At 39.1% G+C, this 24,787-nt stretch overlaps 1 long non-coding RNA gene across 1 annotated transcript; it reads right to left on the bottom strand.

Annotated features, from left to right (window-relative positions):
• Positions 1-20,710: 20,710 nt before the first annotated feature.
• Positions 20,711-21,074, bottom strand: LOC121901139. The gene is made up of 2 exons (XR_006097180.1): positions 20,873-21,074; positions 20,711-20,761 (listed from the first exon to the last, which is right to left on the bottom strand). It is a non-coding gene; the product is annotated as an uncharacterized LOC121901139 (long non-coding RNA).
• Positions 21,075-24,787: the final 3,713 nt, after the last annotated feature.

Below are 24,787 nucleotides of genomic sequence, written 5' to 3'. Positions count from 1 at the left end.
TGGCAGGCCATTCCATCCTCTCCACTCCCAAATTCTGGAGGTAGTCTCTGATAAACCCCCCTCTGTGGGGGCAAGCGTTGTCATCTTGGAGGATAGAGTTCGGTCCCAGACTGTGGAGATATGGGATTGCCACTGGTTGCAGAATCTCATCTCGATATCTCTCTGCATTGAGATTGCCTCCAGTGATGACAAGCCTCGTTTTTCCAGTGAGGGAGATGCTGCCCTACACCATCATACTGCCTCCACCAAAAGATGTTACTCTATCACCTGACTGGCAGCACCTGGGGGTAAGCTCAAAACAAGACTCAATAGCAACAGCAAAATAAGCTGTTTGGCATTGGCAGAGAAGATTTGGCATATTTTTCATGGCCGCAACCCACATACTCAGCTCTGCTGCTCATCCCACAAATGCATGTTCCTCACAAATGTGGCTCCATTTAAAAGGGAAATAAACAGGCTTTCTAACGGTATAAGATTTATTGCCAAGGAGCATTGTTACAACAAAGAAATAATCTACCAAACACAACTTTCCTTACTTTTTGTGCTATATTTACTTACCTCCAATACTTACCTTAATACCTACCCTATTTACCGTTATCCTCATGCTTATCTCAATATTTACTGGACAGAAATACCTACCAAAAAAACACCTACTTACCTTAAATACTTTAAATACATACTGTAGGAACAATTAGCACCTCAAAACCTAAGACAGCTACTACCTAAGACAGCTTTTACCTTATTATTAAAGGCTTTTTGTCCTTGAACATGAAATTAAATTGGATTTTTATGTGACGTGTTTATTTTCTCCCTCTTTATAATTATTATTTATATGTAAATTGATAATTAATATATAAAACAAAGGAAGATGACGGTCACGCTCTAGCTCCCTGAGATGCAGTTTATTGATATTGAGACATCCGGTTGGATTTTATTGCTGTGTCGCTACAGTTAGTTAGTTAGTTAGTTAGTAATTGTGTCATGCTCATAACAAGTGTCCGGGCTATATGGACTTAAGACACCAAAATAGGGCTGCAATGGTGAAAATCAGCTGTATCTGTTAGCACTCTATGATGGGAAAAATCCGCTATCAATCAATTATATTCTGAATTTAATTAAAAAGTATAAATATACCCTATGTGTCTATATATCTACATTTTAGTGAAAAAAATCCCCCCAAAACTTGAACTTTTTCCTTCTTTATTGACATAAAACAATGTCTTAATTGTTGCTTAATTAAATCTTTCACATTCATAAACGAGAGAGAGTGACATGTCATCTTGAAAAGGTTTCATGAGCACTTTATTCTCATACATGAGAGAGCCCAGTTTCATCAGCAGACACAGAAACCGGATGAGAAAGTTGAGAACTTTATACGTGCACTATATGAACTTTCCGAGAACTGTGAATTTGGGGAGAAAAACGAAGAAAGACGAAGACATCAGAGACAGACTAGTTGTCGGAATCCATGATAAAGAGTAATCAAAGAAACTGCACCTCATAAAAGACCTCAGGCTGGATGTAGACATACAAACAGTCAAACAAGTAGAGGATGTGGAGCAACACATGAGCCAGCAGGGGGAGCCCTCACACAGCATAACAACAGTCTGGAGGCCAATATGCCCATAGTGAGGGAAGATGTACAAGATGTGGAAAGACACAACATAAAGAGAAGTCAGCATGCAGGAGCACGATGCACGGATGGAGAAAGTTCTGGAAAGGACAGAGAGAGCTGGATTAACAAAGACAAATGTCACTTCAGACAACAGCAGTTACACTTCCTGGGACACGTGGTGAATGAGAGAGATGTACAGCCGGACCCAGAGAAGGTCAAGGTGAAAGGAGGTCTGCCAGCCCCCAACAAACAGTACTGACATATTATGACCCTAACAAACCAACGGTGGGATCAGCAGATGCAAGCAGCTTCTTCAACAACATGGAAACCCGTTGCTTACTGCTCAAGAAAGCTCACAAGCGCAGAGACATGCTATGAGTCTGGACATGCAAATATCTGAGTGGCATGGATCGTTTCAAACTGATAACTGACCACAAACCCCTGGTCCCCTTAATCAACATCAAAGACCTGGACACAGTACCAATCAGGTGCCAAAGATTGCTCCTCAGGCTGATGAGGTTTAATTCCACAGCTGAATATGAACTTAACAAGACACTGGTGGTGGCAGACACGCTGTATCAAAGTCCAGCAGTCAGCACCATAGAGGCTGATGTCAGCTGTTATGTTAACTCCATTATAACTTTAGCTGCATCCAGGTGGAAGCTGATTGAGATCAGGAGAGCCTCACTATCTGACAGTGAACTCCAAGCAGTAGTAAACCTGGTAAGAAATGGATGGCCAGACCATTCTAGCCATCTACACCCCTCAGCAAGAGACTATTACCACTACAGAGGTGAGCTCTCAACTTATAAATTATGCAACTATATCAGATTTTCATGCAGGGAATAAACAAAAAGACTCCAACCTATGTTAATGTACAATTACAATTAAACTAACATGTGTCAAATATGAGAATAGCAGGTAACCTTTTGCAAACACTGCACACATTCCCGCTATCTGAAACAGGTGAGAACAACATTGTCAATTTCTTGATTACACAGGGAACGATGCAAAGACACACTGTGCGAGGATGCCGGTGATAAGAAACGCCATGGAAACACAAAATGTCACATCTGTTTTTCACATACATTAACACACACAACCCCCTTCTGTGCCTTATCTGCAGTAAGGTCGGACGCCACAGGTTTGACAGTGCGCGCGTCTCACGTTAGGCTGCTGCATCGCTTCATCTAGAGATTCGAGGTCTCGCCTATTTTCGCCGCGTGACGTGCGCGGTTCTCAGCAGAAATAGACAGGGGACACGATAGAAAGACAGGGCTGCCAGTGGCAAAAGCGCCGCAGCAGACACGCTTCCAGTGTGGACGCTATAAGCGTGAGAGACGCAGCAGTTCAGCGACGCACTGCTGAGGTTCACGCATCCAGTGTGTGATTGCAATGAGGGCTTCGAATTGTGTTGAACATAGACTGACTGTTGGGGTCTTAATATTTAGAGAAGAAAAATTAGATCTACAAATGACACCTTCACAAGGAAAAAAAGCATGGATGCTACATATGCAATTTCAACTTGTGGTCTAAGAATGTATTGGGAGACAGTTTCCAACATTTTTAAGGTGGATTTATAGCCTTTATTATAGCTACCTTCAGGTTTTGAAATGAAATGACTTATCTTTTTTTTAAAATAAGCATGTGTTGCACATGTCAATATGAATGATAACAAAAAACACTGTCAGAGCAGTATCTCAAAAAAACAACAAATGAAGTCGTCACTGAGAGGGACACAGAGAAACCAGATAACAGGCTGTTACACTGTTTGAATGAACCAATGATAAACCTGATGGCAAACATGGACAACTAAACTCATTAAGTGCAATAAAACCTTTGCGAGTAAAAAGCCAATCAGCACTTTGTTCACTGCAGCCTCACAGCAGTGATAACATGATGAGCTGCACTCTCACAACTCGGATCAGGGAGGTGTAGGCAAGGTGCAGCTTTTACTCACTCCCCGCCAAATAGGGAGGAGAGGTTTATGGTCATCTCACCACAGGAGCTTTGTTGCTCTATGGTATGACTGACTCCATCCATAACCCTAACCCTAACCCTAAGGGAATGTGGTGAAAAATTTCCATGATCTAACGAATATGCCAGTGAGAGTGCAAAGATAGCCTTGTGCCAATAAGGGACAGTTCCCATGGAATATAGCAATAAGGCTAATATGTGATATAGCGTTTTGGTTTTCTGTGTGAAATGATCAAAGGCCATCAGGTCCATTTTTAGTGTGAGAAAAGGTAGAAGATGCTGAGACAGTAATTGCTAAGATAAGTCACACTTGTATTATCACCAAAGCGTCAAGGTCACTTATGAATCTCAGAAATAATGACCAGATGAACTAAGCCCACAAAAGGAGGAGTTGTGAAAAGTATATAATATGAGGTTTTATGATTTTGCATTAGGTTTTTTTCTTTATCTGGGATAAAGGCCTTGGTTTGTTCTGTATCTTTTTTCAGCTTTCAGTGTATTTTGTGAGTACAGTGAGTTATGTGCTGAGTTGTGAGTAATCTGGAGATGGCCCATCTGAGGATTCTCAGATGTGTGTGTTTGTGCTACTGGCAGAGAAAAGTCTCTCTGTGGTCAGTTCTTGTTACTTTTATGGCTTCTGGCCTAATCTCTGGTTTTAGTTTAGTTTCTCTCCTGTGTTCCTGTTTTCAGTTCAATTCAATTATCTGCCTTATTTTACTGTTTCCTGACTAACCATGAGCTCTTTTATTACTGAATGCCCAAAACTTCTCTCTGATGGTTCTTGAACAGTTTTATTGTCAGGTAACATGAATGTGTGACAGACAGAAGTGGAGGAAATATTCAGGTCCACTTAAAGTTCTCCTCCACCTGTGCAGTTCTGTTTCCACATTAATCTGCTATAATTGGAAAGTTTCTCTCTGTTTGGTGAAAATCTGACAATAAGAGGTGGTCGTATGAGCAGGGTTTGTGACATCACAAGCAGTTTGGAGCCAATCGTGGTCCAGTATGCAACCTACACAAGTGTGATGTAGAAACTTGAAGCCTCCAGTGCACAAACACTGATAATGAACTTTACAGTGAAATTGGACACATCTTGTGTTTAGAGGTTCAACTTTTGAAATCACATATTTACATATTCATAAATTGTGGAATTTTTAACGAAGGAGAAGATGTAATTTTAAGGATTTTAAAGTGGTAATTATATTGATTGATATTTTTTTTTGTCGAAAAACTATATCAGAGTCTACAGTCATGCTAGCAGCTCTGTGAGGATGAGGCTAAATGCTAACATGCTCACAGTAACCAAGGTAACATGAAAAATCGTGCTTTCACATTTACGTTCCCAACGGCCAATAATGTTTTTTTTTAATCAAAATTTGAACACAGACTTAACTATTTCAGCCTATTTTCAATTTAATTTGAGTAAATATCAGGTTTAATTACCTTGAACTTTAAACAGTGGTGGTTTGGGCACCATTTTGTTGACACTTCCAAAAGTGTTTCTGCCAAATAGGAGATATTGCTGCATTCATGTGCTCCACGGTTGGTCCCATTTCCCCGAGTTGGGAAGTCGTTATTCTCACTTCGGTGCGTTCATGAGCTTTAAAGTTGTAATGTGGAAACAAAATGGACGCAACAAAGAATATGTGTTATATCAGTACATTCCCTAAAACCACTAAAATATTGCTTTACCTGACTTGTTATCAGGGTTAATGCTAATAAATAACTTTTCTAACTAATCTACACTGTATCTCTCACTTTTTTTTGTCTGTTTGACTGCTGCATGTATGCAAATGATGTGCAATAAATCATTGTGCAAACAGCAGTGATTCAGTGATTCACACAAGCTGAAGGAATACCCAGCATTTCACTGCTCTTTTTATCAGTGCAGTGAAATGCTGGATATTCACTAAGCTAGTGTGATATTTTACAGATCTACTGAAGCTCATAACACCTGAAAATGTTTATTGTCTTTTCTTTGGAATGATGATTTTCCTTTTGCATGTACACCGACTACACAGGAGCCTTTATCAGCGGTCGGTGGGAGCTAGCTATATGTAGTTTGTTTTTTAGGGACCAAGCCCAAAAGGCAGAAGACTACTGTAAAACAGTATTTTTGTATATAATATATATATATATATATAATAAATATTTTTATTTTTTCACTATTGTTTTTTTGTGTGTTTGTTTCTTTCTTTATTATTACGCCACATAAACGCTTAATTTGACCCCCTAAACATGCTCAAAAACTCACCAAATTTGTGTGGTCATCACACACACACACACACACACTCATACATGGTATTCTGGTCTCTTCATACAAAGCTATGCTACCTCCAGCTAGCTCCAGTCTGACTGCAAACAGTGCCTGCAAAAATGCCAGGGAAATACTTAAAACATGCACAGATAACATGCACAAGGAAAACAGGTAAGGCAGATACCTTAATCTGATGTTCATCACCTTCAACAGCAATACCAAGGTCAAGAAAATGTGAGGCAAAACCTCCCTCCTAGCTGCACATGGCTCCTTTTGAAGGGACTGTTAAACCAGGAAGTGGACAAGGGTCACGTGTTCTCAATCAGTGATTATCAGATGGGGCAACACTCACAAGAGCTCACTCATTACATAAGATTTGGCCAAAGTCATGGGATTTATGAGGATATCCCTGCTCTCCAACTGCTCCTGGTGATGTCACTCCCTCAGTGCTGTGAAACACTCCGCAATACACACTCATTATAAAATCACAGGAGGAGCAAGAAAAGACTTTAAAACTCACACTCTAATATCTCAAAAACAATAAAAGATAGAAAAAACATGTAAATTCAAGATTTGTAGGTCAAAGTCTTGTGACTAATTTAAAGTTCAAATGTGTTTTTTAGTTTTGCACTTTTTAATCAAGTTACTTGTAGGTCACCTCATTTGTTAGGATTTCTTTCTTTTGTATGTTGCGTCATGCTCATGTAAAGCACTTTGTAATTAATGTCTATGAAAAGCACTATATCAATAAATTTTACTTACTTAATTGACAGATTCACAATTTTTTATGTATCTTAAATGTCCTGAAACTCCTCCTTTCTGCAGGGAGGAGACTCCACCACTGAGGACACATGCAGCCTGATGAAACACACAGCAAGTATTTCATGCACAGTTATATTCTGCAGATTATCTGCTTCGTACAACTGAAAAAAGACAATCATTAATTAAAACTACATACCCCTCCAGCAGGGGTTCTTAAAGTCTGGCTGTGGACCTCTCCTCAGACAAGCTTGGAAAAAGGCATCTCCCTCACCTGTCTTTGGGATCATGATTATGTTAATTGATCCCATAACGATCAACTGTTGAGCCAAGGCAGCCTGATATTGCTGTTTGACATAACTTCATACTACACCAAATACATAAAAAATGTTTGTCTTAAGGTATTTAGTAGTTTCTGACTCTGGGAAATTACGTAACTATCTCTTTAACCAAATCACACATTTAGGCTACTCTACATGATCTGCTTTTGATAACTAATGTAATATTTTTTCACTTCCATTTACTGAGCCTCCTCTGAAATTGTTTGGAGGCCCACCTCCCACTTAGAAAACCTCTGACCTACAGGGTGCAGACGGGAAAAGAGAACAAGGTGCCAGCAACAGGCAGAACCCATGAACAGAAAACTTTAAAGGTATAATATGTAATTATTCCACATTAAAATGTCTAAAAACAACTAGACCTATGTTATATATTTTGTTGACTTGTGTACTTACATTATCCCAAATGTTTCCAACAATTTTCAAACCGAGAGAAATCTGTAATTTAATCAACTGATTGAGAACACGTGACCCTTGTCCACTTCCTGGTTTAACAGTCCCTTTGAAAGGGGCCATGTGCAGCTAGGAGGGAGGTTTTGCCTTACATTTTCTTGACCTCGGTATTGCTGTTGAGGGTGATGAACATCAGATTACGCCTTACGTGTTTTCCTTGTGCATGTTATCTGTGCATGTTTTAAGTATTTCCCTGGTATTTTTGCAGTCAGACTGGAGCTAGCTGGAGGTAGCACAGCTTTATATGAAGAGACCAGAATACCTGTGTGTGTGTGTGTGCTGGATGACCACACCAGGGCTGGTGATCGCCAGATCACTGTAACTCACAGCTCTAAGGTATGCCTTCCTCTGATGTTCTTAGTCATAGTTGTTCTCATATGTGGGTAATAATGTACACCTCTCATGATAGGAACGAGGAACATGGTGTTGGCTTCCTGTATGACCTAGTTTGCTGTACCTGGTGAAGGTTATGTACTATAGTCACCTAGTTGGTGTCTCCTCATGGTTGTAAATATAAAGCTGTTTTTCTTTTTTTAAAATATTGTGTTATTTGCCCTGTTAGGAGGAGCCCTGCTGCCACTGCTGTTTTTGTCTTTAGTTTTTTTTTTAAACTTTTTTTTTTTTTTTTTTACCTAATTTCCTTATCTTTTGGGTATCTTCCTTTTTAGTAGCTTGTATTTGATTTTAGTAAATTCTTATTTGAATGATTTGCCTTACTGGCCTCCTTATTTTGGGTTATTGTTGATATGCTTCTGCTTATTTTGATTAAAAAAAAAGGTAGCCTGTGAATGGGTTGTTCATTGTAAAGGAGAGGGTTTACCCCTTTTTATTGTTTTGTATTGTCTTTTTGTAAACCAACTGCTGTGAATAAACTCTTACTTTTGCCAGTAACAGGACGGTTGGGGCGCTTTACTCTGGCAGGTGGTTTGTCACCGGGTGAAAGTTTTCCCTCCGCCTCTTGGGTTTTCTATTGCATGTTATTTTGCTGTGCCTTACTAACCCCTGTGTGTGTTTTGTTTTCTGTCTTGCAGTGTGAATGTAAGCAATTGTGTGCCTGTGTATCTCACAATACTGGTGGTGGTGAAGTATCCTGGAATCCCCCCCTTTACTCCCATCCTCCTGTGGGTTTCCCTGGCACCCTCCCCTGTACTGGTAATCCATTCATGTCGTAACATTTTAAAACTATAACATATTTTGTAATAATAATAATTCAGCTTTTATTAACTAAAACCATTTTTGACTTTTTAAAAATCTAAATAAATTTATTCTATTTTTGAAACTTGAAACTCACGTCTCTGCTCCCTTTCTTTATCAAAGAGCTTGTGTATCTGTTGGGTATTCTCTGGGTGAAATTCCCAGAGTGGCGTTGTCGGGTTCTTGTATGCTGGGGTGCTTTCCTACGGGCCCTGGTTACACTTACATTAAAAATTATACTTTAGTAGGAAATTTCGTGGCAAATACATTGATACAGGTTTGAAAGTGGTCAGACTTATAGTTTAGATGTCCGAAGCCTTTGTTTGACACAAAGTTCATGCCCATAGATTGCCTCCCCATAGGTTTACATTGTAAGGGTGATGTGGCACTGCAACTTTCAGGGCTTATAAAATCCAAACCGTTCGAATTATTACAAAGTTTTTAACAACTTTTTTTCAGCACAGTGTCATAGGTCATGTATCAAAGTTTGAAGCTGATACTATTAATGCCCTCGGAGGAGATAGCGTTTGTTTGGGGGCCAAATTTGGGGCAAAGTCTTATTTTGAAAGGCTGATTGTGGACTTCCTGTTGAATTTAGGTCAGGGGTGTCAGTGTATGATTTATAGGTCTTGATGAGACAAATAATTGAGTTTTGGTTTGATCTCTCTATGACATTCCGACGAGCTGTGGTGGCCATTTTAGTTACATAGGTGGCGCTAGAGAGCACATTATGGCACTTTGGGGGTTAATTTTTACATTTTATCAAATATTTCACCAGATCTGATGTGTGTGCCAAAAGGAGGAGTTTCAGGACATTTAAGATACATAAAAAATTGTGAATCTGTCTATTAAGTAAGTAAAATTTATTGATATAGTGCTTTTCATAGACATTAATTACAAAGTGCTTTACATGAGCATGACGCAACATACAAAAGAAAGAAATCCTAACAAATGAGGTGACCTACAAGTAACTTGATTAAAAAGTGCAAAACTAAAAAACACATTTGAACTTTAAATTCACAAGACTTTGACCTACAAATCTTGAATTTACATGTTTTTTCTATCTTTTATTGTTTTTGAGATATTAGAGTGTGAGTTTTAAAGTCTTTTCTTGCTCCTCCTGTGATTTTATAATGAGTGTGTATTGCGGAGTGTTTCACAGCACTGAGGGAGTGACATCACCAGGAGCAGTTGGAGAGGAGGAATATCCTCATAAATCCCATGACTTTGGCCAAATCTTATGTAATGAGTGAGCTCTTGTGAGTGTTGCCCCATCTGATAATCACTGATTGAGAACACGTGACCCTTGTCCACTTCCTGGTTTAACAGTCCCTTCAAAAGGAGCCATGTGCAGCTAGGAGGGAGGTTTTGCCTCACATTTTCTTGACCTTGGTATTGCTGTTGAAGGTGATGAACATCAGATTAAGGTATCTGCCTTACCTGTTTTCCTTGTGCATGTTATCTGTGCATGTTTTAAGTATTTCCCTGGCATTTTTGCAGGCACTGTTTGCAGTCAGACTGGAGCTAGCTGGAGGTAGCATAGCTTTGTATGAAGAGACCAGAATACCATGTATGAGTGTGTGTGTGTGTGTGTGTGATGACCACACAAATTTGGTGAGTTTTTGAGCATGTTTAGGGGGTCAAATTAAGCGTTTATGTGGCGTAATAATAAAGAAAGAAACAAACACACAAAAAACAATAGGGTCCTCGCCCTTAGGCAAGGACTACTGTTTTACAGTAGTCTTCTGCCTTTTGGGCTTGGTCCCTAAAAAACAAACTACATATAGCTAGCTCCCACCGACCGTTGATAAAGGCTCCTGTGTAGTCGGTGTACATGCAAAAGGAAAATCATCATTCCAAAGAAAAGACAATAAACATTTTCAGGTGTTATGAGCTTCAGTAGATCTGTAAAATATCACACTAGCTGAATGAATATCCAGCATTTCACTGCACTGATAAAAAGAGCAGTGAAATGCTGGGTATTCCTTCAGCTTGTGTGAATCACTGAATCACTGCTGTTTGCACAATAATTTATTGCACATCATTTGCATACATGCAGCAGTCAAACAGACAAAAAAAGTGAGAGATACAGTGTAGTTAGAAAAGTTATTTATTAGCATTAACCCTGATAACAAGTCAGGTAAAGCAATATTTTAGTGGTTTTAGGAAATGTACTGATATAACACATATTCTTTGTTGCGTCCATTTTGTTTCCACATTACAACTTTAAAGCTCATGAACGCACCGAAGTGAGAATAACGACTTCCCAACTCGGGGAAATGGGACCAACCGTGGAGCACATGAATGCAGCAATATCTCCTATTTGGCAGAAACACTTTTGGAAGTGTCAACAAAATGGTGCCCAAACCACCACTGTTTAAAGTTCAAGGTAATTAAACCTGATATTTACACAAATTAAATTGAAAATAGACTGAAATAGTTAAGTCTGTGTTCAAATTTTGATTTAAAACAAACAAAACAGAAATATGGCCTTATTTAACTTTGTTAGCATTATTGGCTGTTGGGAACGTAAATGTGAAAGCACGATTATTCATGTTACCTTGGTTACTGTGAGCATGTTAGCATTTAGCCTCATCCTCACAGAGCTGCTAGCATGACTGTAGACTCTGATATAGTTTTTCGACAAAAAAAAATATCAATCAATATAATTACCACTTTAAAATCCTTAAAATTACATCTTCTCCTTCGTTAAAAATTCCACAATCTGTGAATATGTAAATATATGTAATTTCAAAAGTTGAACCTCTAAACACAAGATGTGTCCAATTTCACTGTAAAGTTCATTATCAGTGTTTGTGCACTGGAGGCTTCAAGTTTCTACATCACACTTGTGTAGGTTGCATACTGGACCACGATTGGCTCCAAACTGCTTGTGATGTCACAAACCCTGCTCATACGACCACCTCTTATTGTCAGATTTTCACCAAACAGAGAGAAACTTTCCAATTATAGCAGATTAATGTGGAAACAGAACTGCTCAGGTGGAGGAGAACTTTAAGTGGACCTGAATATTTCCTCCACTTCTGTCTGTCACACATTCATGTTACCTGACAAGAAAACTGTTCAAGAATAATAAATATAAATGACACTTACCATCAGAGAGAAGAGGGAAGGGGCCACTCCTGCTTCACTTGCCTCCCTCAGCGGCTCACATACTTCTTGCCGACACAGCCCCCGTCTGTGTTCGTGATTCATTTAGAGACAATAAATCTGTCCATGTCTGTCATATCATTGTCATTCTCAGTATGATCCATGACTATCATTAAAGGTATAGTCAGCCATTCTGGAGAAAGCAATACGTCAGCTGTAGAGCCTCTTAGGTTCCTCTCACACTCGTATCACGAACGGCAAAAAAAAAATCATCTAATGTGAACACAACAGTCCATCCACACTCTCCGTCTCTCTGCGGTCTCCTCATTTCTCCACCCGATTTGACTGTTATCAGCCTATTATACCAACCTACTAGTAGGTTCAGGAGGCTGTTATCACCCATTTATTTCAGTGAGTCAATGTTAGTAGAGCCCAGTAGGCACAGAAGGCCTGTTATCATGTACTTTGAAGTACGTTATCAACTTTTTTCAATATTTTATTGACCAAAATTGGTAGGCCCCTACTAGCCCATAGGTTTGGGACTGATGTGTGCTGATAATGCCTATTTAATAGGCTGATAACAGTCAAATCTGGTGTTGGGCAAGAAGTATGTGAGCCGCTGAGAGAGGCAGGCGAAGCAGGAGTAGCCCCTTCCTTTTCCTTCTGTGTGTGTGTTTGTGTATGTGTGTGTGTGTTATGACATCCCCTCACTCCTTTCTTCACTGCAGCCTCACAGCAGTGATAACATGATGAGCTGCGCTGCTGCTGGCAGAGAGAAAACTGTCTGTAAAGTCTCTCTGTGGTCAGTTCTTGTTACTTTTATGGCTTCTGACTGAATCTCTGGTTTTAGTTTAGTTTCTCTCCTGTGTTCCTGTTTTATCTTTCAGATTTCTGCCTTATTTTACTGTTTCCTGACTAACCATGAGCTCTTTTTTATTACAGAATGCCCAAAACCTCCCTCTGATGGTAAGTGTCATTCATTTCAGGTCCAAAGTCTGACAATAATAGGCGGGTCTTTGAGCAGGATTTCTGACATCAGAACCAGTTTGGAGCCAGTAGTGGTCCAGTATGCAATCTGCACTGTATACTGTATAAATAACATTACACAGCAAGATCCAGCACAGTGGAGAAGTTTCCCAACAACTTTCATACAAAAGGTGAGTAAAAATGTCTCCTTGTTTAACTTAAAACTGAAGCTTCTGGTTTAAAAAAAAAACATTTGAAAGTGATGCAGTTTGCAGAGAGAAATGTTTCTTGTCAGGTGGGACAGTTAGGAGAAGAAACATGTTAAAATCACTTCAGGTCTACTGATCAACTTAATCTCATAACACCTGAAAATGTTTATTCTCTTTTCTTTGGAATGATGATTTTCCTTTTGCATGTACACCGACTACACAGGAGCCTTTATCAACGGTCGGTGGGAGCTAGCTATATGTAGTTTGTTTTTTTAGGGACCAAGCCCAAAAGGCAGAGGACTACTGTAAAACAGTAGGCGCGAGGGCCCGTTCATCGCTGCTTGCAGCTTTAATTTAAATTAATGATTGTCTTTTTTCAGTTGTATGAAGCAGATAATCTGCCCAATATAACTGTACATGAAATACTTGCTGTGTGTTTGGGTGAGTAAAAATGTCTCCTTGTTTAACTTAAAACTGAAGCTTCTGGTTTAAAAAAAAAACATTTGAAAGTTTGCAGAGAGAAATGTTTCTTGTCAGGTGGGACAGTTAGGAGGAGAAACATGTTAAAATCACTTCAGGTTTGACATTTAATGTTTGTTCTCAGACACATGTTGGTTAATAATAATATAATCTGCAATAATGTTTAATATGTTATTAAACATGATTAATAATAATATAATCTTTGTGGCGTTCATCCATTATAATAAATTGTTTGAAGATGTGATTTTATAACAGTTTAGAATAATCAGTGTTTCATTAGACTAACTGTAGCAGAGTAGTCGACTGGTCTGAGTGTATCTATTCACTGGAATATCAAACAGGGACTGTAATGTGATGCAGCAGTAGGTCTGTTTACAGATGTAAATAAGGACAGATGGGGAGATGATGTTGCATGGTTAAACAGGTCTGGCTGTCTAAAATCTCATCCCATAAAAAAAACTATCAGGCTTCTTTCTGCTCTGTGTGTAGACTCTCTGGTCCACACAGACCAGGCAGGAGGAGTGCAATTGTGTTATATAAACATAATTGTGTTAAAACATAACATGAGTTTAGTAACATGTAGGCTACTTTATTAAATAAAAAATAAACTTGTTTGTTTTTCACTTTTTCGTGACGTCTTAGCAGCAGCAGCAGAGAGACAACTGACATAGTTAAGTATTTTAAATATTAAAATGTTAAATGAAAAATTATGGCTAACTTCACTTTTTTTTGTTTTTGTTTTTCATCCTGTTTGTCCAGATGGAGTTCAGTTGTTTCAGCTCATCTGATCCACATGCCGTGAATGCCACTCAGCTGTACGATGACAAAGTTCAGAAAGGCAATCTGTGGATGAGAGGTGGTCAGAACAACCCTCTCCCCCTCTGTTCCTCCATCTCTACCCCTCCGGACGGCCGCTGCCTGGTCTGTCTGGAGCAGAAAGTCTACGCTGTCTGCCGTAACCTGAAAGCTGGTGTGAAACTGATGATGGAGCGTGATGGACACAACGTTGAAATCTCAGAGAGCGGTAAGAAGCCATTCCAGTAAGTAATGTAAATAGTGCATTTTTCACTGTTTGAATCAAACTGTAATATTATTGGTCAATGTAAAGTAAATGGAAGCGACATCACTCGTGTCCTCCCAGCAGAAAAGGCTCAGTACCGTAATAACGGAAACGTACGCGCAGTAGGAAATTACGTGGCGGCTAGTTTGACTGTAATTTCCGGAGTGGCGGCTGACTTGACCGCAGTGAAATGTCTTAGTGTCTGTTCAGAATAAGATTTTTTTTTTTAATGGGACGAGATTTTAGACAGCAAACCAGATGAAGTGAAAGATAACGTTTTACTTGAGTTGATGACAATTAAAGTCAATTAAGTGCAATAAAACCTGTGTGAGTAAAAAGCCAACCAGCACTTCTGGAATTTTCCATCCACCTTAAAAGTGGCATAACAGCTGTAGATGGCGTTGTTCGATCATTTTCGAGCTAATTCATGACGTGAATAACGTCACAAATAGTGGGGAAATGAAATGAGGATGATTAGTAGACTGAAATTGTCCTAAATTTTGATCATTTTAACTGTAGCATATTTTTCTTTTTGCCCTTACTCATGGTAAACTGTTTTCAGTCTTATTGCTATCTCTGCCTATTTGCTGTGGTCTTATCTGCTCGGTATTAAAACGTCTAAACAAACTAATACTCCAGTATGACAGGAGATGTCAAAGGGTATCATAATCCTGAGTTTTGTTCATTTTTACTGTAGTATTTTCTCTTAATGATCTCAAACCCTTTACTCTATTTGTGAAAATGCAAAAAAGGGCGATTTCACTGCTTTTTCGCCCCATCCAGACCACATTAGACCAGGTCCAGATCACAAGCAGTGATAACATGATGAGCTGCGCTGCTGCTGGCAGAGAGAAAACTGTCTGTAAAGTCTCTCTGTGGTCAGTTCTGGTTACTTTTATGGCTTCTGACTGAATCTCTGGTTTTAGTTTAGTTTCTCTCATGTGTTCCTGTTTTAGCTTTCAGATTTCTGCCTTATTTTACTGTTTCCTGACTAACCATGAGCTCTTTTTTATTACAGAATGCCCAAAACCTCCCTCTGATGGTAAGTGTCATTCATTTCAGGTCCAAAGTCTGACAATAATAGGCGGGTCTATGAGCAGGATTTCTGACATCAGAACCAGTTTGGAACCAGTCATGGTCCAGTATGCAATCTGCACAAGTGTGATGATGAAACTTGAAGCCTCCAGTGCACAAACACTGATAATGAACTTTACAGTGAAGTAAGAGACATCTGGTGTTTATCAGTTAAGCTTTTAAAAAGGTAATTATACGGTTATTTGTTGAAAAACCAAATGAGACACACATTATAGTTCCCAGCAGAGTATTTTATGTGTTAGTACATGTCTGGAGGGGATCTTTAAGTAAAAGTAGTAAAAATACTCCTGACTGTAACACAATGGATTAGTGTTTGTAGCTGGTCGAGTGTTTCAGCTTTTATGAAATCAAGTCATCCGTGACTTCTGTTCATCAGATTTATTACTAAACATTTGGTAAATAAATGTCAATATTTAAAAAGATCAAAACAAGCCTGAAGTGGGACACAGCTGATTGAAGGTCAGTCCACCTTAAGTGAACCTGGTCAGATAAGGCTAACGCGTTGTAGCTAACTTCGGGGCTAACACCCTTCAATAGACGAGTATTTTCTTGGTCTTGAGAAGCTGCAGCATTTATTAACTGACACACTACAGTCTGTTCTGTACATTTACTGCCAGACTGACAACTTCCTGCTAAGCTTCTCATCTGCTCCGCTCGCATCCACCGTCACTTTACTGCCACTCGCTCAAATATACACTCGCTACGCACACACATTACGCACTGCCCTGTTCCTTAACGGAGCTACGCTACTCTTATAACTACCTTTCACATAGATGTCTTTGAAGAATGAAGAGAGGGAGGATGACTCAAAACATTTCCATGGTAATAAAGGGTGTTGTCAGGCTCTCACAGGATGTGAGTGAAAATCATAATAGCCCGTTGATATGAATGATGGTGTGAAACTTTAGCAGCGGTTACTCCTTATCGTAACATGGATCAGTAATTGTTCTTCTTGAGTTTTCTTCCTGTTATTCTTCCTGTTTTTCCCTGCTGCTGTCACCAAGTGCTGCTGGTGGAGGAACGTTGGGTCTTTGTAGATAAAGGAGTACGTCTGGACCTGCTCTATGTGAAAAGTGTCCTGAGATAAGTTTTGGTGTAATTTGGCGCTATATAAATAAAAATGAATTGAATTGAATAATTCAGGGAAACACTAGAGTCCCAGTCTTCATATATTACAGCTACAACAAGTTCTCATCTTCATCTTCTTCACTCCAGATAACATCTAAAAACCTCTCAAAGGTTTTATTTACATTTTGTGTTTAGTGTCTGAGCTCTGAGGCCCGTACTGCAAAGCAGGATTTGGGGTTAGCGAGGTAACTTCAGGTTTAACTCTGGGTTTTCAGTCATATGACGCTGGTTCACTTCTTACGGGGGTACATCACCATGGCAACTTATGCTGAACGGTCATCGGATCACAACCTGCTAACACTCCGACCACTGAACAACCAGGTCACTGGAGTCATCATTCCTACAAGATCCCAACATGGACAAAAGTCCTGAGTTTACAATAAAGTGACAAGTAAAAAAGAGCGATATATATATTTTTATAGATCAGTAGAAGAATTTTATTGTTTCAGACTTTCTGTTTCCACTCTGGTTTTAAAACGGAGCTTCTAACAAACAAAGAGATCGTTAACGATACTAATCACATACTGATGATTTTAGCTGCATTTAACCAACCCAGTCGCCAGAAGAAAACGTTGGCATTGAACGTTTCTGCAAACCACAGAAATGTTGAATATCTACATTTCAACACGTGAATTACGTATCATGTCAACATTTCTACAAACATAGTATATTAACATTTCTGCCCGTTGAATAATGATGTTTTATGGTGTGACAACACTGTGGTTAAGGTCTGGTTAGGTTTAGGCACAAAGACCACTTGGTTAGGGAAAGATCATGGTTTGGGTTCAAATAAAAAATAAAAATAAATAAAAACGGCAGATGTCTCACTAAAAAAAACAGTTTTCTCGCTCGAAAAACAGCTGCAAATGTCCTGACGTCTTGCTAAAAACACCTGCTTTTGTCGGTTGAAACTGGAAGCGGACATTGGTGGTCCAGGTAGGTCCAGGGATCATCGGATAATTCATTTGTAATTCAAAAACCAAAAAACGGTAAACCTGTTATTTGTTTCAAAACAAAAAACAAAAAAATTTTTTTGGTGTCAGAATCAAATAACGAAAAACAAATCAAACCCGGCCAGTTTTTGGTATTTGCCGATTCGTTTTATCGTTATTCAGCCAATTCGTTTTTGCGTTTGAAACCAAAAACGGAAGTCACATGTTTTTTTCCTTTTTTCATTTTAGACCAAAAATGAAAAACGAAATCACGTGATCTATTCCTTTTTTGTTTCCCAACGAAAGACCGTGCAATTTTGGTTTAGAAATCAAGTATTTTTTGTTTGTTTTGAACGGTAGCAGAAGCGGCTACATTAGCCTACCCATGATCCTCAGAGACCGTTGCTATGGTGAAGACATTGGCCACTGCCAACGTTTTATTCTGGCGACCAGGCTGATTTAATAGTATAAAGTTTATTTTATCCCCGGAGTGAAGCTGACAATGTGAATGGTTTTACACTCTGATTCCAGCACTGCAGCTCAGAATAACATTAGATGACTGTGTGATGATAACTGGAAATTAAAAAAAACAAACACAGATTGTCTTTTATTAAAAGAAATAATCAACACTGTTAAATGGCTCCATGATTATAAATGCAACTTTTGGGTCTGATAGACCTCATCAGTCATAACTACTTTTACACTCTTTGCATCAGTAGCAGAAACAGTCTGACATAACTTTTTAAGTTTTTTTTCTTCATGTGACATATTCAGATGGTATCTTCATCATCCAACTGAACAGTAAATAATACTCCCTCTATCCTTCAGTCATATATAATAATTCCTACATGTATTTTAGGCCATAGTCTACTTTTAATATGTGGAAATTATTTCTAGTGTTTCTACATCTTCTTATTCTGTTGTATGATTACAGGCTCGTTTACATTCCACTTGGTTGAATATGACTTTTTGCTGTCTCTTAACCAGCTTCGTAGTTATCTGAATGGTTCAGTGAAGCCAGATAAAGTTATCCCCGGTATGTTGAACTTGCTTTGTAGTGCTGTTCCCCTCATCTCTCACTGTTTGTTGTTCCCTCTGTGTTTGACAGATGTTCACTCAGGACAGCTGTCTGCTGGAGTCATCGCTGCCATCGTCATTGTGTTCATCCTCATCTTCATCATCATAGCAGGGGTGGTTGGCTACAAATATCGCAAACGCTCACAAACTCAAAACGAGCTGAATGAGTAGGTGTTGAAAGTTGCAGTCAGTGATATTTTAATATGTTATATTAAAATCAATAACCCAGTAGATTTATAATACAGTATAATTATATATTGTATTATGTAGGAATATAACTATATAAATAAAAACTCTGTTCACGTGTAGCATCTTTACTCAGCCTCTAACGGATCATCACTGTTCATTTTAGTTATTTGTAGTCAGAATATTATTACATTATTGTCAGTATACATCTACGGGGGTTTTCTTTCTTCATGTTTGTCATTCAGACCCCAAAACTGGAATCATCTTTAGTTTCAGATATGTAATGTTAGTCCAACATAAATGTCTTAAAATATAATATATAAATAATATAATATAAATAAAACATAATGTTGCCATGGAGTTATGCTGTGGGTTACAACTTGAGCCTCCCATTTTGTTTTTTGTTTTTTAAAGCCTTTTATTTGTTTTCATTTTAGTATATTGGCACCATTAAAATGATGCTGAATGAACAGCAGCTGCTGTTTGCAGTGTAGCTGTAGATGTACAGACAGCTGTCACTGGATTATTTGATGCTAAAGAATCAGAATCAATATAAATCATTGTAAAGTGTTAGTTACCTTCAACATAAACAGTGTGTATCATGTCTGTCATTTTTTTATTTTAGCTGCAACTGCAGAACGTATTGATAAGCGACCGACTCAGCAACTAACTACAATAACTAACTTGTTGCTTTTAGACCACCAGCATGCTGCAGTATCTCTGCTTTATGTCTCTCCCTACAAATCCACCTTTTTATTTGTCTGACGTTCCTCCACAGCCCTGAACAGATGAACTAGAAAACTCCTTTAACACCACACGTCATGATCCAAATGTGTTTCATTGATCGAACTTTAAACTGAATGTTCCTGTTATGTTAACACTATCAATTATATAAAGTAGATATTGTTACAATAATGTTTTCCTACAGTGGATTTGTCAAAAGGCTTTTTTCTCTTTGTCCCTGTAAGTTCGTCTAGTTTACATTTAATATTGTCTGACTTTGATTCAATAAGTAGCTCATCAATAATTCTCCTGTGTTCAACATGCAGACGATCCGTCCAGATGGAACAACTCAGGTCTTGATGGAGGAAGGTGGTGAAAACAACATCAAGCATGACGACTGAACAAGTTATTCCTCACTTTTTTCATATTTCCTACTTTTTAAACCTGCAGTGCAGAACTTCTGTTAAATTCAAGCCAAACCAGTCTAAACAGTGCTGATAAAGCAGATCACTGCCAGATAAATTTCTGTATTTCACATTATGTGGAGTTTTTAAATCTCATGTAATGTCTGCTTTACAGATTAAAACTGGATAAAAATTAATTCATTCGTTCAGCTTGTTTGATATTTTACAGATCCACTGATACAGATCTACTGAAGCTCATAACAGCTGGAAATGTTTATTCTCTTATCTTTGGAATGATGATTTTCCTTTTGCATGTACACCGACTACACAATAGCCTTCATCACTGTCTGGACGGAGATAGCTTTGTTTATTTAAAGGTCAGCTTTACATGTAGGAAAATTCCCTAAGAATTGAAGCTCTCTGAAGAATTAACACACAGAGTGATGATTCTCTCTTTACTCTTACTTACTCTTAGAGCCCCAGACAGGATCATGCAGCTGACTTACATCTCTCCTCATATGCTGCTCACCCGGAAGATCACCAGGGTGGGGCATAGATGAAACAATGAAGGAATGATCAGTCGGCTCTACAGCCACGCAGCGATCCACCCAGTCAGGAGGGAGTTGAGGGTACATGTAGTATCACAGCGTACATGTAGTATCACAGTGCCAGATTTCTTTGGGACATCTGGCACTGTGAAGTAAGGTGTGTGTAATTCCCTCGAAGCACAGGCAAACACAAGTGGCTTTCTTGCAACTGGTTTATTTGTAGCTTTCTCTCCAAATCCACCGTGAAAACTACAGACACATACACACATGGTATAAAGACAAAGTTAGCGAAAATAAAAGCCTTTACAGCATGTGGAAAACAGCTCATCAAAGTAAAATAAAGACAAAAACATGAATTACCTCGTTGGCTGCGTTCTGCAAATAAGGGAATTATCCTTGGTCCTTGAAGGGTCTTTAAACATTTCACAACCACTTAAATAGGTTGATATTTAGCATGTATCTTAGCTGGAGCACATGTGCATCTTTACCTGCTCATTTCTCCCTTCTCCCGTACGTCAGAACAGCACAACTGGCTTTCTAAATAAAAGTGGCTGTTTCACAATAAAAGCTATCTTCTTAAAATAATACAAAACATCAAAGATAACTGAAATACTGAAATTACAAACAACGGTTACAGTGTGCACGCACTGCCACATTTCCAGTTGCCTTGAAGACTGTTTGGTTTAAAACTAAGGCGTCAACACCAGAAACCAAGATGTCAGGAAACAAATTCTTTAAGTCTTTGACAGGTCTGGGGACAACATTGGGGTTATTCGTAGCAATTGGCATATGGCTGCACACATAACAATCAGAGCGGTTCTTGGACTCAGCAACATACTTGGCATACGGATACTAAAAGTTAAGTGTGTAAATGGGGGCATGCGACCTCCCACTAACACAATCGCAGGCTGCCTTTTTCGCTGCTTCGTCTGCCCGCCTGTTCCCACGGGACACACTGTCTGTATTGTTTGTATGTGCCACACACTTACAGACAGCAACCTTGGCAGGCAGCTGTTTTTCATCAAGTGACTTAAAAAACAGATCCAATAGCAAGGAGACCGCATGGGGCACTCTATGAGTTAGCGGTCTAAACAAAACTAATGCAGCTGAAGTCTGTACTGCCATAGCCGCAGCCAACACCGCCCGCAGACATCCGGGCAGAGCTCTGCTTACTGGGTCAAGTCTGGAGGAATAGAAACAGGTCTTAATTTATCCCCATACTCCTGTAACAGAACAGATGTCATAAATCCATTTTTGCAATCCACTGTCTGTATGAAATCCTTTTTCATGTTAGGTAGAGCTAGCACAGATGAGGAAGCTATCAACTGTTTTAACTTTGTGAAAGCCTGTTTGCCCTCCTCAGTCCACACCACCTTATCTGAAGCAGCCATTGCCTTTCCATAAATCATATTTTGTAGTGGCTGTGCAATTTTGGTATAATTAGCAATCCACAATCTGCAAAAGTTGCAAGTACCGAGAAAAGACATCATCTCTCGTTTTGTTGTAGGCTGTGGTAACTGCAGAGTAGTTGTTTTTCTCTGTTCATCCAACACGCAACTTTCAGGAGTTTAGACTTAGAGACTTTAACACCAGCTGCAGTCCCGGGTTCAGATCCCAACAAGCCCCCAGATATACCAACAAGGCCAAAGTCATATTTTTACACTTCATCTTGAAACCCTTGAAGAAAGACTTGAATATGTCAATCGTCTGTGTTTGAAAGTAAACGCAAACCAAAACTGTGACTCAGGGCTCAAAGGAATGGTAAAATGCATTTGCCAAATCAGTCACTAAGTATCGGACATTAGTGGGTTTTATGTTGTTCAAAAGAGTGTCGGGATCCGGTACGTTTGGAGCTTGCAGAACTACAGCTCGGTTCACGGCTTGTAAATCATTTACTAACTGCCACCCAAAGGTCAGAATGTTAGTGAAGTTGGCTGAACTGCTTTTGAACCAGACGCTCATACAACCTCCAAGCAGTTTTGGTGGTTGGTTGGTGGTCCAGGATCTCCAAGAAATAAAGTACAAACTAGGACAATATGTCAATTTACCACCAAAGTTAACAACTTTAAATGTGTGGTATTGTTCTGTTGTAACAGATTTATATTCACATCAAAAAGCCACAAAGCACCCATCAAAAATACAGGATTTTTAAAAAATTGTTTACGCATATGCAAAAGACACACACGATAAACATATAAACAACAGACAAATGTGATGTAAAGGTGCAAAAAACCCTTAGAGGGGATTAATCAGGCTCTCTCCAATGCAAACTGTACTCATTTAGAAAAGGAGAAAAAATAAAAAGTTGAGAAAAAGAGTGAAAAAGAACAAAAGATAAAATTACACACGCTGGCAGACATCCACACCATTCCCTCCAAAGCACTTCTGACTCAGCAGACTGAACATCTGCATACTTAAAGTAAGCCAACAAATCTTACTGTTAAGTACCATGGGAAAGCCTGACTGTTTTTCCTTTTTTAAATGGTGTCACATTTCTAAGAAACATGCATTTGTTAATAAGTTGGAAAAATTTAAGGAATTTCGCAGTCTGAATCTGTTTCAACTGACTCCAAGACAGACTTATACACACACACACACACACACACACACACACACACACACACACACACACAGACACACACACACAGTATCTGTGTGAAGGCTTCTCTTCCTCCAACCATCATATCATCCAGATGGGACTGACTGAAAGAAGTTTTTTCCTGTGAATTTCTCAGCCGAGGGCAGGTCCATGATGGCTCAAAAATGGATAGGGAGACCTAAATGATCCCTGAACACAGATAGACAGGGGTCAATCTCTCTCTCTCTCTCTCTCTCTCTGTGTGTGTGTGTGTGTGTGTATTTTTACATCTAAAAATTTGGAAAAATTACATTAGAAGAAAGGGATGGGTGTCATGAATAAGTGAGAAACCGTTTCAATGCCATATAATACACCTCACTGAAAACATTTAATGAGTTATGGCATTTTTTTTAAATGCTAAATTAATAGTTGTTCCACTTTGTTAAAGTCACAGAATGTTTGAATTCTAATAGCAAATGATGCTGTAGATATGTACTCATCCTAATATGGATTGTAAACCCCAGGAACACAAGATTGCATTGATTTACAAAAGCTAGGGGAACAGTGGCTAGTTTGAAGGAGACGTCAGTATTTCTACTCTCATTAACAATAAAACATACCAGTAGTAGTAAATACCCATTTAAGTTAGAATATGGATAGAAAAACCTCAGTATCATTTTAATGTAAACAGCTGGGACTAACTGAGATCTGCAGGCTGAGCTGAATCCATGTGTTGGAATCTAAATCTGGATTCTTCATGTGTTCCACTGTCAGTCAACTACAACCAGAGTGTAACGTGCAGAGAGGCAGTGTTCATTTTCATGAGCCTGGTTGTCTGGTGGAAAAAACTGTCTCAGAGCTTGTTGATCTGGGCTTTTAGGCTGCAATACTGTTTACCGGATGGCAGAAGCTGAAACAACCCGTAGGTGGGCTTAGAAATACAGTTGTAATACACTTGTTAAATGATAGAACACCTCAAAATATGTATGTTTTCATGTAATGTGTCACAACCCAGCTCAAGGCTGGACAAAGGAGGGGAGACCATACATGAGTTATAACTAAAAATAAATTTATTGTACATAACTTTAAGATAAATGAAACTAAACCAGAATCAACATAGTGGAAGCCATAGGGGGGATGGGCAAATGACTGACTGCCTCCAGCTTATATGGAAGCTGGGCAGTCCAGGTGAACTGAATTCTCCTAATGACCCAACTCCGCCCACCAGGCTCCTGCGGGTAGAGGACTCAGAGGGTACATCTCAAGTCTCTTAAATTATGTCTCCTCGCCTGAACTGGAAGTTGTTCCTGATGCACCATTTTGACAAGCATCCCAAGTCTCTTATTCTGCTCTGAGGAGCGAGGAGCGAGGTGGGATCTCTGAGGAATCAGAAATGACTCAGAAAATAAATAAAACATAAAACTTGGGAATGATACACTTAAATTTAATCTGTAATCTGTCTCCACTTCGGTATGAAACTGCAGTGATGTATCAGATCAGTCTGATCAGCTGCAGCGTCCAATCAGTAACTGATATCCAATAAGGGGGCGTGTCAGCCGGTAAAAGACTTCCATGAAGGCCGCTCTCGTGTTTCCTCGCTCCTCGCTCCTCAAAGATCCCTCCTCGCTCCTTGGGACGCCTGTCAAAATGGCGAATCAGGAACAACTTCCGGTTCAGGCAAGGAGCGAAGAGCGAGG

Source organism: Thunnus maccoyii, chromosome 7 (genome assembly GCF_910596095.1).
Source record: "Thunnus maccoyii chromosome 7, fThuMac1.1, whole genome shotgun sequence".
NCBI classification, from domain to species: domain Eukaryota; kingdom Metazoa; phylum Chordata; class Actinopteri; order Scombriformes; family Scombridae; genus Thunnus; species Thunnus maccoyii.
The sequence above is the reverse complement of the archived record's forward strand: the minus strand, read 5'-3'. Positions and strand labels throughout refer to the sequence as shown.